Source organism: Falco punctatus (genome assembly GCF_963210335.1).
Source record: "Falco punctatus genome assembly, chromosome: 7".
Classification (NCBI taxonomy): Eukaryota; Metazoa; Chordata; class Aves; order Falconiformes; family Falconidae; genus Falco; species Falco punctatus.
Genome location: NC_137587.1, coordinates 7,142,798 through 7,154,908, shown reverse-complemented (window position 1 = coordinate 7,154,908; position 12,111 = coordinate 7,142,798). Strand labels below are relative to the sequence as shown.

At 42.1% G+C, this 12,111-nt stretch overlaps 1 protein-coding gene and 1 long non-coding RNA gene across 28 annotated transcripts in view; one reads left to right on the top strand and one right to left on the bottom strand.

The window, feature by feature from the left end:
- The window catches only part of NRXN3 (neurexin 3), a 1,019,675-nt gene that overhangs the window by 583,871 nt on the left and 423,693 nt on the right, over window positions 1–12,111 (top strand). The window lies entirely within an intron of this gene.
- LOC308067070 overlaps window positions 1–12,111 on the bottom strand; it is a 129,525-nt gene that overhangs the window by 107,496 nt on the left and 9,918 nt on the right. The window contains exon 2 of the long non-coding RNA XR_013929439.1: window positions 1–12,111. This exon is cut by the window's left edge and continues 107,496 nt beyond it. This is a non-coding gene — a long non-coding RNA (uncharacterized lncRNA).

Below are 12,111 nucleotides of genomic sequence, written 5' to 3'. Positions count from 1 at the left end.
CTCAGAAAATCCTCATTTTGCACAATGAAAGCAAGAAAGAAAATGGACTGGAAAAGGAAATATAGACTATATTAAAACAGTAATTATAGATGAGTTACAAATTTTTCAGCTCTGTAGGTATGGCGTCCAATCCTGTCCATAATGGAGTAAAAAATTCTCAGAATCCTCTGGTATAGATCCCAGCCCCAAAGGAGACTTTTCCACCTCTTGAAAGACTAGAGGAACACAAGGTTAAGCACAACTCCATCGATGCACTTGGTTGAGTCACCTTATAGAATAATTGCTATGGGTAGAGGAAGGACTGGGATGAGTTCTGGAGAGGGTGGCAATCTTATTGCAGCCCCTAGGCCTCAGCTGTTTGGGGAGCTGAAGGTGTTTGAGACAGAAAGCGTTTGAGAAAATAAATTTTATCACCTGTCCAAAGTTTGTGTAGTTGAAAACTTGATGTTTTCATTCATTCTCTGCTATAAGCTCTGCAAATACTTTCCATATTTAAGGTAAAATGATGCATAAAATAAACCTGAGTATTGTTTTAAATGAAAGAAAATAATCTTAAATTTTCCTTCTTTTTGGTCCCATTACCACCACCAACTCGGGATGGGGTATTTTGTTATCGTGCCATAAAATAGCATGTGCAATCTGACATAGTTTGATGTGTCATGTGCCTTTACATGACAGAGACTGACACTGTGGGTCAGGACCTGCAGCACAATTGTTAAGCTGATTTAAAAAATAAGTAAATAAAAAAATGAGGCAAGTACTGGTTGTTTGACCTGATATTTAGGATTCCACTAAAATGCCATTTACCTGACAACTTTTTAAACTCGGGACTTCTCCAGAGTACTCATTATTCAGATGTCTTTGAGTCTCAGCTTTCAGAACACTTGACAAAGATGGAAGATGCTGCTACAGCTTTAAGGAGCAGAAAACAGAAAATGAAAAGATGGTGTAATGTGTCCAAAACTGATCCACTGGTAGAATTAGGAATGTAACTTGAGTCCTGTGACTTGCAGCTCTGTTTTCAATCCCATCACAGTACTTTTCAACAAAAGGGATGAGGAACCTCAGATGGGCAACAAAAGGAAATGGAAACCAAGCGGTGGCTTTCAGGGTGGTGGCTGCACAAAGGCAGTGTTTATGATGACTTCTTTGCTATCTAGAGGTCATATCAGGGGAAGTTAGGGTTTCGGTGTGGTCCTGCAAAAACACTGAGTTTTCCATGTGGCGGCATTCCTCCTTGGTTATGCTCTGCAGGTAGGAGAGCGTCTACAGCAGCTCTGTGTATGTAAACACTAGGCATGGCTCTGTTTCAGTGTAGGCACTTACATCCCAAGCAAGAGTTAAACTATATTTCAGTGCGTGTGGCTCAAATCAGAGGAGGTAATTAATTCAGAGAATGACTTTTTTTTTTTTCTGCTCCTCCTGTCCCAGCAACACAAAAACAAGATCAGTCTGTAGAACTGAGGCGTTTGCAGAATTCACAAGTGAAAAGTTGTCAGACACTGAAACGCAGGTAAATGCTTCTGAAATTACCCTTAATTACAGTGTTGTGTGTGTCTGTATCATATACATTCCCTCCCTACTACCCAGCCTTCTTCCTACCTCCCCCACCTCAGCTGTGCTTGCTAACTTGTGAGAATCAAGGTACATGCATTGCAGCCAACAGAACCTTCTCCAGCTGCTTAGTTAAGGCAGGATTTGAAGACACTTTGTGATAAGGCTGCTCATCGTGGGCCATGTTTGTCATACAGGGGATGAGAGTGCAGATTGTGCCTCAGGAGATGTCCGTGTCCAGCAGCCATCATACAGAATGTTCTTGTATAGCTGTCGTGGGTGCATCTCATTTTTCTACCAAGATGATGGCACGCACGGCCTTGCCATCTCATCATTCCCTAACACCCTCTTCTATACCAGTAAATGTGTTGCAGTTGGAGGGAGAAGAGATAAAGCACTTCTCTCTAGCAAAGGGCTTTGAAGAACGAGAGATATAGTTCTGCTAGCTAGTCTGATGATCTGAGAAACAGGCCAGCTTGTGATAGGAGTGTAATAGCCTGACATCAGTTTGACCTAGGCAGCTGCCATCATCACCTAGTTGTATCTCATCTCGGATATTTTAAAAGGTCCTGTTCCCTGTGCTGTAACTAAATCTCAGGAGCGGCTTTCTCTTGCTTTCAGCAGGATTTACTCTGGGGAGGAGCTATCCTGCTCAGACCCACAGCAAAGGCAAGTAGTATTTAAAAGTTTGTGCAGAAATGATGGCGCGTTAGCAAGGCTGTGTGTTATTTCAGGCTGCCTCTTAAACACAAGCCTTACGCCAATACTACGCTGTGAGTCGGCCTTGGCTTGGGAGCTAGCTCTTGTGCTCCCATCCCAGGCATGTTTGAAACTGTGGTTCCATTTATGGGGCAGATCACACCAGACTTGGAGTTACTTCTGCATTATAGAGAGCCACAAGATGGTGGGAAGAAGCAGGACTAAGGACAGGGAGAACACCCTTGCAGGTGGGATGTATTCCGTTGGGGCATAGATAGGGCCAGTATCTTTTGCGTGCCTGACACACGAAGAAAAAGTCTGTAACAACTTTCCTCTTTGCTTTTTTCCTGTCTTAATTAGCTCCTTCCCAATGACCCTTTCCCAGAAAGTCATGAACCCCTCAGCCTGTGGATAGCACTTCTGAATACACATGAGCTGATAAGAGAATCCAATGTGTGAATCACACTTAAAACAGACCCACCCACTCACTCCCTGACATCAGCTTTTTCAGAGCTGTGAAGTGAGAGAGATTTTAAAATTAGAAAGCATGTCATCGGGAACTTTTATCAGCCCTCAGAGAAAATAAATAACCTCTCAAGATGTGAGAATAGATTTAACTAATAAAGTTATTTATTTATTTTTGCTTTGCAGTTAAAAAAATGCTTTCATATTTCTTCAATATCTATATTCCTCTTCAAAAAAGTGAACAATAATTGTAATGGATGTCAGAAAATACTGTCATCTCTAGTTCTTCTTCCACGTCTCCTGAGATTCTAGTGTATAGTTTCTGGGGGATTACTTTTGCCTGGGGTATACACGTGACTTGTTTCATTGGGAAGAACAGAGGGAAGAAATTATTATCCTTTTTCCAGTATGTGTTTTTCTGGAACATCTGCGTTTTGAAAGTAAGCAGTCTTGCATAGTTTTTTTAGAGTGGGTGAATTTTTTAGAGGTGGAAAAAATCAAACCAACTTGGAACCTAAATTGCCATGTTTTTGCAGAATAAATAAGCAGAGGGGGGAAGAACGCAACATCTTATTTTTGTGTTTGTTGCTTTTCAAGCGTGGCCTGTGGGGTTTTTACTTTTTCATAGGTTCCTAAGACTGAGCTATGTGCTAAAAAACAGGACAGGAGGGATGTCTACAAAAGAAATCAGTTGACTTCCCGCAGCCTCACTGCCTTATGCTGTGATCTCACCAGATTTTGCATCGGAATAGTTAGGGCTGGAAGAGAAGATCACTATAAAAAGCCCAAGAAACAGATTCCTGCAGGCAGTAATAGGGGTGGCTCGGTAGAAGGTCTTTTGCCCCTTGAAGTGGTGCTGATTCCACTGCCCTTTTGGGATAAAGCATACGCCTATTTCATGAGTGTTGGTGTTTGTAAAGATCTTCTGTCAGTTTTCACAATTGTAGATATGTTAAATCCAGGGTTCTGGTCTAGTTCCAATTTGAGGAGCTATTTTCTGTTTAGTTTCTGCAGCAGATTTGTATTGGCTGTGATCTCCTCCACTTGCTGTGATACATTTTCATGTTTGCTGAGCTCTTTCAAACAGCTACCACATTCCCCTTCTGTGTGTATTAGCAACTACTTCTGGAGTGGAACATGGCAGCACAATATTATACTTTACTTAAGAGGTGATACAATAATGGTATAACAAATCAAAGCCACGAAAAGAAATTTAAGGTAGGCAGAAACTAATTACTAAGTTGGAATTTTGCCAGGGTGGTAGGATTAACAGGCTTGTACGGAAAGACTAGAAAACACTTAAGGATGAAGTGAGAGATGCCTTAGACACAAGAAATGGCAAACACCTGTGCCATCTAGTCCTTCCCTTGGCATTTGCTGCAAGTTTGTTCTTCATGTCATAGTCACCAGTGATACATCCAGTCTAATTATAAATGACTAAAGCAACACAAATTTTGCCATCACTCTGCGGAGGCTGTTCCAGGGGATTCGTTGCCAAACACAAATGCATCTCGACATTCCTCTGGCATGTTCCTTTGTGTCGTTTTCTTCCTAATTGCACAACCTGGAATTGTTTCCTTCCCCTTATTCTGTCTCTCCCCACTACAGCCTTTGCAGGACGCACCCTTCAAAGCCTCTAGATGTTTATCATAGCAGGCTGTTTTCTGCAAGCTTACCTTTCCACCATCAGGTGGGTTTTATCAGACAGCCCCTGCAGTCACTTGTAGCCTTGTCTACAAGCTGCTTGAGCTGTAGCGTTGGCTTAAAATCACAACCTTCGTTGGGTGATGGAGTCACAGACCAAAGCTGGAAGGACAGGGTCAGGGTTGTGAGCCACAGGAGGGATCATCTGCCCAGGGAAGCCAGACTTACTCATCCACTGGCCCAGGTTCATTTTCAGTTAGGTTTTATTCATGCCAGATTAGATGGACTGCCTGTTAGATCACTTCAGAAGAGGTGGGCTTTTGAACAGAAAGTATTTTTTTGAAATTTGTTGGCACCTCAGGTTTTCTGGAGCTTTGCTATTAGCCGTGCATGTTAGTGGCAAAATATTCTCTCTGTGCTACAGGGAACTCAGCTTTCCATTGTGTGGCTATTCCACCACTTACCTTACGTAGCACAAATAGTGAATAAGCAGCTGTAAACGGTGTGATTAGGGATTGGGTCTCATTTTAGACTCAGGAAGCTGGAGTGGTTCACAGGAAGGGTGTCGGTGTTGCAGCCAGACTGCGGTTCCCTCTGCGTTCCGTGCTCTCAGGGTGCAGTGTCCTAAGGATGCACATCCCACCCGTTGCTCATAAGGGAGGTTAGGTTTGATTCAGGGAAGATGGCCATATTTGCAGATTTCACTTTTTGGTTTACTTTTTCTTTATTCTTTTTTTTAATATTTGAAAAATATGCATAGAGGGAGTTTTGCATTCTTCAGCAGGTCTCAGTATGAGTACCAGAAGCAACACATACATATATCTCAGGGCAGAGGAATTTCCAGTATGTCAGTCCTTTGTCTGCAGTGAGCTGTTGAGGGAGGGCTCTACATCTGCAAACCTGAGTAGCTACAAGGTCATGTTATGCAATTACGTATGTATTCTGGTTTTATGCAATATACTCAATGGTTATTCTTAACATTGTTTTGGGAGGAAAAGAGCGGCTGTTTAATTTCTTTCTTCCTTCTAATTATAGCACAAATTAGACTTCGTTAATCATTTGTCTTCAGAAAAATGATAAAAGGCTGCAATTACTGAAAAGAATGCAGTAAACAAAAATGGTTTTGATTGCTTCTCCTGACACATTGTCTCAAACAGAACCTGAACGTCAGAATAGATCAGATAGCCTGGCAAACAGCCAAAACTGAAGAGGTTGGTGGCTTTGTCTGCTAGGAGTTTATATTTATTTTGAGAGCATGTGTGATTGGTCAGGAGTGGAGGCAGAATGAAAGAAGCAGCACAAGTCCTCAAAGGAAAAAGAAAATGAAAGTTTTCTAACTGTCTGTAAAGTAGTTCCTGAGATACTGTGAAACGATGAGGCAAGCCTGGGGGAGTGTTAGTAAAACTGGAACTTAAAGGTGTCTTCAAGTTTTATTTTGGAACAATGCTATCAGACCTCACTGAAACCCCAGGGAAATTTCTGACATTGCATTTGTTGCAGGTATGTCCTTTATTATTGTTTAATTTTGCTTTTCAACCTCTAGCATTAATATTTAGAACACTACAATCCAAAAGACTTTGTGTTTGTGTTCTACAGCTGAAGCTGTCAATCAATCTGTTATTATCAGAGGTTTGTTCCACAAATGTTAGACAACTGGGGCCCAATTATCCTATCTATTATGCAGTGTGAATTTGACAAATAAAGGTGCAAGCTACAGTTACTCTTTCCAGAGCGAGTGCAAGTTTTAGGAAGATGCTATCATGTGGTTTCAGAAGACCCAGGGAGTTTGAAGGCACATAAAAGATTCAGGGCTATGTGACCATGCTGGTCTTTAGATAAGGTGTGGTCAGACCCTGTCCTTTGTTATTTTTCTCCCAGATTTGGATTAAAAAGGGAAGAGCTAAAGCTGCTTCAGGTAACTCTCCCTGGATCTGCTTTATGGGAATTGCCTTGGTTGGCAATATGGGGATGCAAAGTATATTGCTACAGTACTAATGCAGGATCCTTTGTGGACTTGGCGTGTCTGTATGATAAGCGTATCCTTCTTGCCAGGGGTGATTGATCTTGTTGTTAGGAGTTACGCTGACAGTGACATTATAATAGAACTGTTTATTTAGGAAAGCTGAACTTTCAGCGGCAATGGCATTGTGTAGCTGGGTGCGGGAACAGGGAACTTTGTCTAAACTGACTCATTCAGGAACACGTTTTTACTTCTATATTGGATACTTGAATGCACAACATGCTTTTTTAAATTAATACTGCCATGTGTGTGTGTCAGAGAAGCATGCCAGTGAAAACACACCAGCCTAAAACAGAGGTACATGCCCAGATTCAGCAGATGCAATGCTGATATTTAAGAAATGGTAGACCATAAAATGGGGTGATTCACATCTGCCCATGCTCATCCAAGCCAGCTAAGAATTTCTTCTCTGTCTCTGATGTAGCTAATTTATTACAGATGATTATCTCTTAGGGGATTTAGGAAGACATTCCCATTGTGTGTTCAGTATTAATATGCTGAGCTTATCAGTATCGTGTTTTACCATCAGCTGTCCCTGCACTGTGCTGTGAAACCCAAAAGTTGTTCATGTATACCTGCAAAACATCCTTCAAGCTTCTCACAGGAATAAGTAAAACTACTGAAGAAAATAAAAAGATCTGGAAGGAGATGGTTTGAGAACATGGTCCACTTCCCCTCTGTGCCGCTCTGAATAGGTACATGGACATTTTTCTTAACTACCTGCAGCCCCGCTGACATCACCTGATACCGTCCAGAGGTGTGCAGGGGTCTGAGGTGCCAGGAGCTCACCTCCACATGACTGGCTGAGTCTGCAGCTTTTTACTGGTGGAGTATTTAGATCACGTTAAGGAGTTTTTGAGATCATTGTTTCAGTATCTACAGGGATCCAGTTCCCTTACCATTTCCTCACGTTTCCAGGTGATGATAAAATAAAATACCTTACACCTCAAGACACTGATTTCATGACAGCCCATAGGGACTTTACTCCAGCTTGATCTGAAATCTCCACAGCACTGCTTACTGGCCTGTCCCCTGGAGAAGAGCTGGTGCTGCACGACCACATTTCTAGCGGCTTGGGACCTTTACCTGCATAACCCACTGGTACCAGCCGATAGTCTCGTCTGCTCTGTCTGGCCTGTCTACACAGGCGTAGCGTGCAGGTAGCTCACACTGTAGTCAACAAATCTGTATGTTTGGGCCCCACACCTGTAAAAAACAGTGTAAAGTTTTTTCCTGCACTTTCCCCCCTTTCTTTTCCACACTGTTCTTTTAATTTCTTTCCCTCCACTTCTCTCTCTGTGCTCTTCTGCGTGGCCTTTCCTATTCTCCATTTCCATTCGCATTTGTGTTACACGCGTAATGGGACCTGATTGCACTGCACAGCATGCAAATGTGAGGTAAAAGGACACAATGTTCAGAGGAGAACATGAGGTGACCAAAGCGTTACTGTTAATACTGAGCAGACTTTTTATTTCTCCATTTATCCTCCTGCACCTGTCACCACTCTGATGTCGCGGTTCACTTTCTGCTGCGTGTTTGAGGGCTAAGCTCCCCTTTTCCCTACACGATCTGTTTGTTCCCTGGGCTTTTTTTGGTTTTGTTTTTATACTCAGTTAGACAGAAACCTAATGATCCATAGACAAAAATCAGCTCCCTGCTCTGGACTGTAAGTGCCAGCTCTTTCCTGAGAATTTGGCGTTATCAGAATTACTGCTGATTATATACAAAAGCGTTCTCTTGGTTGATGTGGTGTTTGGATAATGCTTTAATGATGTTGGCGTAAACAATTAGTTAATATATTATTAGAAGGACTTAGCAGGTGCTCATGTGTGCTGGTGGGATTTTCCCAGCTATCTGCTTTACAGAGAAAAAGCAGCATGCCTCCCTGGTAAAGGTGTTTTGGAGTTAGGGCTCCCTTCTCCCTCTCTCTCTTTTTCTCACTTTCCCTTTACCTCTTTCCTTCTTTCTTTCTCTTTTGGAAGCGTTTACCCCCACCCCACCCCCCTTTTTATTTCTTTCCCTCAGACTGAAAATGATGTTTGCTGCTTATGGGGTATTGATTGTGTATTATCAGTCAGGCTCACACATCGACAATTACATGTAGTGCCAAGGTAGCCGTGACAATGAGGACCGGTTGCCATGGCAGTGAAAGAGGCCTATTGCTGCTACCAGGCGCCTGCTCTATAGCGATAATCGTGCTGCTCATTTCATTTTAATTGAAATTTGAAATCATATTCTCTGGGAAGAAGCAAATGGACCTTTTTCTCCTTTTTTTTTTTTTTTTTTTTTACCCACCACCAAAAAAAATAATATTACAAATATGAAAGATTTGCACATTTCTTACAGCAAAATATTAACTTCCTGACAGTCAGTCAACACCAAAAGAACAGCGTCAATGCAGGGCTTTATAAAGGTACTTTTTCAATCTTTCTCATTCTGTTCTTATTTAATTCCCAATTTTCATTTTTCACTAGCCTCATGTTCCGTTTGCTCTGCCGTGTTCTCTTTTTTTTTTTTTTTTTTTTTTTTTGGTACCAGCTGATGTAGATAGTCAGCTAGTTTTTCGCAAAAGTCACCATTTGCTGCAAGCTACAAACTCAGGTTTCTTTTAGCAGTGAATAAAAGAACGTGTCCATTATTATTTGTATATTTTTTTATTAAGTTTGTTGTCCAGTATAAGCAAAGTTTTCCACTCTGTAAATTGCCACACCACCAGCAATGACAGTGAAAACACAGTAACTGTTGTTTTCAGAGAAGTGGAAAATGAATGAAGAGGTGTAGAGGTGAGTGCTTTCTTGGGGGAAAAGGAATTGGAAAGCTTAGAAGTTGTGAGAGAAGGGGATACCAAAAAATATATCCTGACAGCAGGAAGTTCAAAGGGAAAAGTTCTCTGTCTGGATGGTGGCAAAAGCTGAAAAAGAGAAATTAGACCCTCTTTTGGCGCTGCTTAAATGAGGTTAACTTCAGAAGCTGGGACTGAAGTAAGATGCCTGCTTTGCTTTCCCCCACTTTGGGTTCTGCACAGCATGCCTAGCATTCCCACAGTCTTTCAAGGTGGCCAGAACTTGAGTGGCTATGTTGACTCTACCACTGTTACCCACTTGCTTTCCCATTTAGGACCATGGATTCAGTGTCTCCCACATGTGTGCCAGTCTTGCCATCTTGTAATGATAAAATTTAGGTGTTACATCTAAAAATTGGATTATTATTTTTTTTAATGTTCTTTTGGTTCTATTTGGACTCTTGTGGCTTTTCCAAACCAGTAATGGACCCAAAACCTAGAGGACTTTACAGCTACTAGCTAATGTATTTCAGATGTAGAGAAAATGTGTATAAAATGCACTTTGTCAATTCCTGTTACATCCCTGGTTGATTCCATCCCTGGTTGATTTTTCTCCTAATAAGCATCTGTACCTGAAAGACAATCTTCAAATTTAAATCCTAAACTTCAAAAGGTTAAGATTTGTTAAGGCTTGTCCGTTATCCAAAGCCCTCTGTGTTACACTGCAAAAACTGGGGAGTTTAGAATGGAAACGTATTAACTGCTCACAGGGTCCTCTGTGTCACAGCTCTGGATGTGTTATTGTTGTGGAGGAGCCTGTCACTAGCTAGTTTCTTTGCAGTAAAACATTTGGCCTTCCAACTTTTAATCAGTCTTTGATGCTACTGGTATTGAACCTGAAGCTCTGACTCTGCAGCTTAACCAGGCATTTTAATGAGAATCTGGCTGGTGTGTGGTCAAGCTAAGAGTATCCCATTTCTTGCTTTCCTCCGGTGTTGTAACCTCTAGCTTTCTATGAGAGGAGCAGCAAGCAGGGGCTGCAAAGGTAGCTTCGTGATGTGCCTTTAGCACCTGAAATAACATTGGGCGCAATTGCCGTGTGTTTTTTTTTTTAGACACTGATAAACTAGCTTTTACCCATGCAGATTCCAGAAATTTTTGCTGATTTTTTTTTCTGTTTAGTTTTTTTTTTTTTAATTATTTTATTTTGCTTATAAATGCCACTTTCCTTTCTTAAAGGATACAGTTTTTAAGTAGCTCACAGGTTTTAATCTGTACTCAGGGGCCAGATCAAAACACACTGCCACCAAATGATGCAGTCTGGGTTAAATTTACATTGTTGGTATAAAGCTATTAAAAAAAGAGAAAAGTTAGTGGGTTAACTTTCAGTGAGTGGCAATATTTATGCTAGATCAGATACTATCTGTTGGGGTTTTTTTAAATTCTGTGCTGGAATGAGCATCATCTGTCCTTCCTTCGCCAGCTGAAAGCCAGTATAACCATGAAAACCAACATAAGCTCTGAATTGCACGCGCTGGTCATTCAAAAGAAATGCAACTGTCTGCTTGCCACAGACCCAGATCACCGTTTGTGCTTCTGGGTGACCCTCACATTGCACTGGTTGGTGCAGTGTGTTTCAAAGGAAAGCCTTCACACTGCAGCTGGCGAGGACCTGCGGGCGCTGCGCTGGCTGGGAGGGGGTGCTGGCCCGGGGAAGCTCACCCTCTCTGGGGTTCCTCTCCAAATCCTCAGCCCCAGTCTGATTAGTGCATGAGGTCCGATGCACTTTCAGCTTGAAGTGTTAACGCTGTAAGCCCGTCTGCTGCAGCCTGCTTTGGAAACATCTGTCTGAAAGTAGATCTAAGGCCCTAGAGGGGTTTTGAAGCCATTACTGGTGGCAGGGCTGAGATTAAAGTAATAAAAAAAAAACCAAGTGAAGCAAGTGGTTAGAAAGACAGATAAAGTGTGAGGTAATATTAAAGCTGGAAGATGAGCAGGGACAGTGAGGGAAGTGGAGGTCCGTTTGTGCCAGGAGTTTTAACAACCTGTGCTCTACATTGCATATCCAGACACTCTGCTGCCCAGCATCTCCCCCCACTTTCCTGAATCCTCACAGACCAGCAGAGTTCTTAATTAAGTGTCAAAGAATTGATTAGCCAGAGCTCTTGCAAGGCAATTCCATTGATGAAACCATTTTGTCAGGCTGGCTGATATAATTAGACCAAACAAGATGTGAAATCTTCAGTGTTTTGGGCTACAGCCCAGTAATTATTTAATTTGTAATAAAAAGGAGCTGGGGAGGGAGATGGAACAGCAGCAGAAGTAAAAAAAAAAAAAAAAAAAAAAAAAGAGAGAGGGAGAAAAAAAGTTTACAAAATGTTTTTCTTTCCCTCCCTCCCCACTGTTCTTGCCTCTCGCGGGAGTTTGAGCACTTGCAGAAAGCTGCTTAATGTCTGTGCAGAGGAAGGCTTGGTGAGCTGTCAGCACTTGTCCGTTCCTCTTGAGACATAATATCGCCTTCCTTGCAACTCATCAAACTGCCAGGCCTGATTTATACAGAGCTAAACATGCTAGTGCTGTTGGGATGATCATCGTTGCTGAGATTGCACCGTTCATTTTCTAAGCTGCTGCTAGCGTCTCTGAAGGAGTTGGGGCAGAATCATATTTCTAACAGTAATTAGCACTTTTCTGGTAGTTTTCTGTGGGTCTTTGCGGTTTATGGAAGAGCGCCAATGTGTGCCCATTTTACAGATTGAGAAACTGAGTTTCAGAGGAGCGGTGTGATGTGATTGGTGCTTCACTGGAAAGGACAGGTGTGGCTGGGTGTACGACCAGCTCTCCTAACTGCTACCCCAGGCCACACACTACCTGACCGTGTCTGCCACTCTTCTGGACAGAATCAGGGTTTTCTCTTCCTTCCCCACCCCTTGGTGAGATAGCAGCTGAG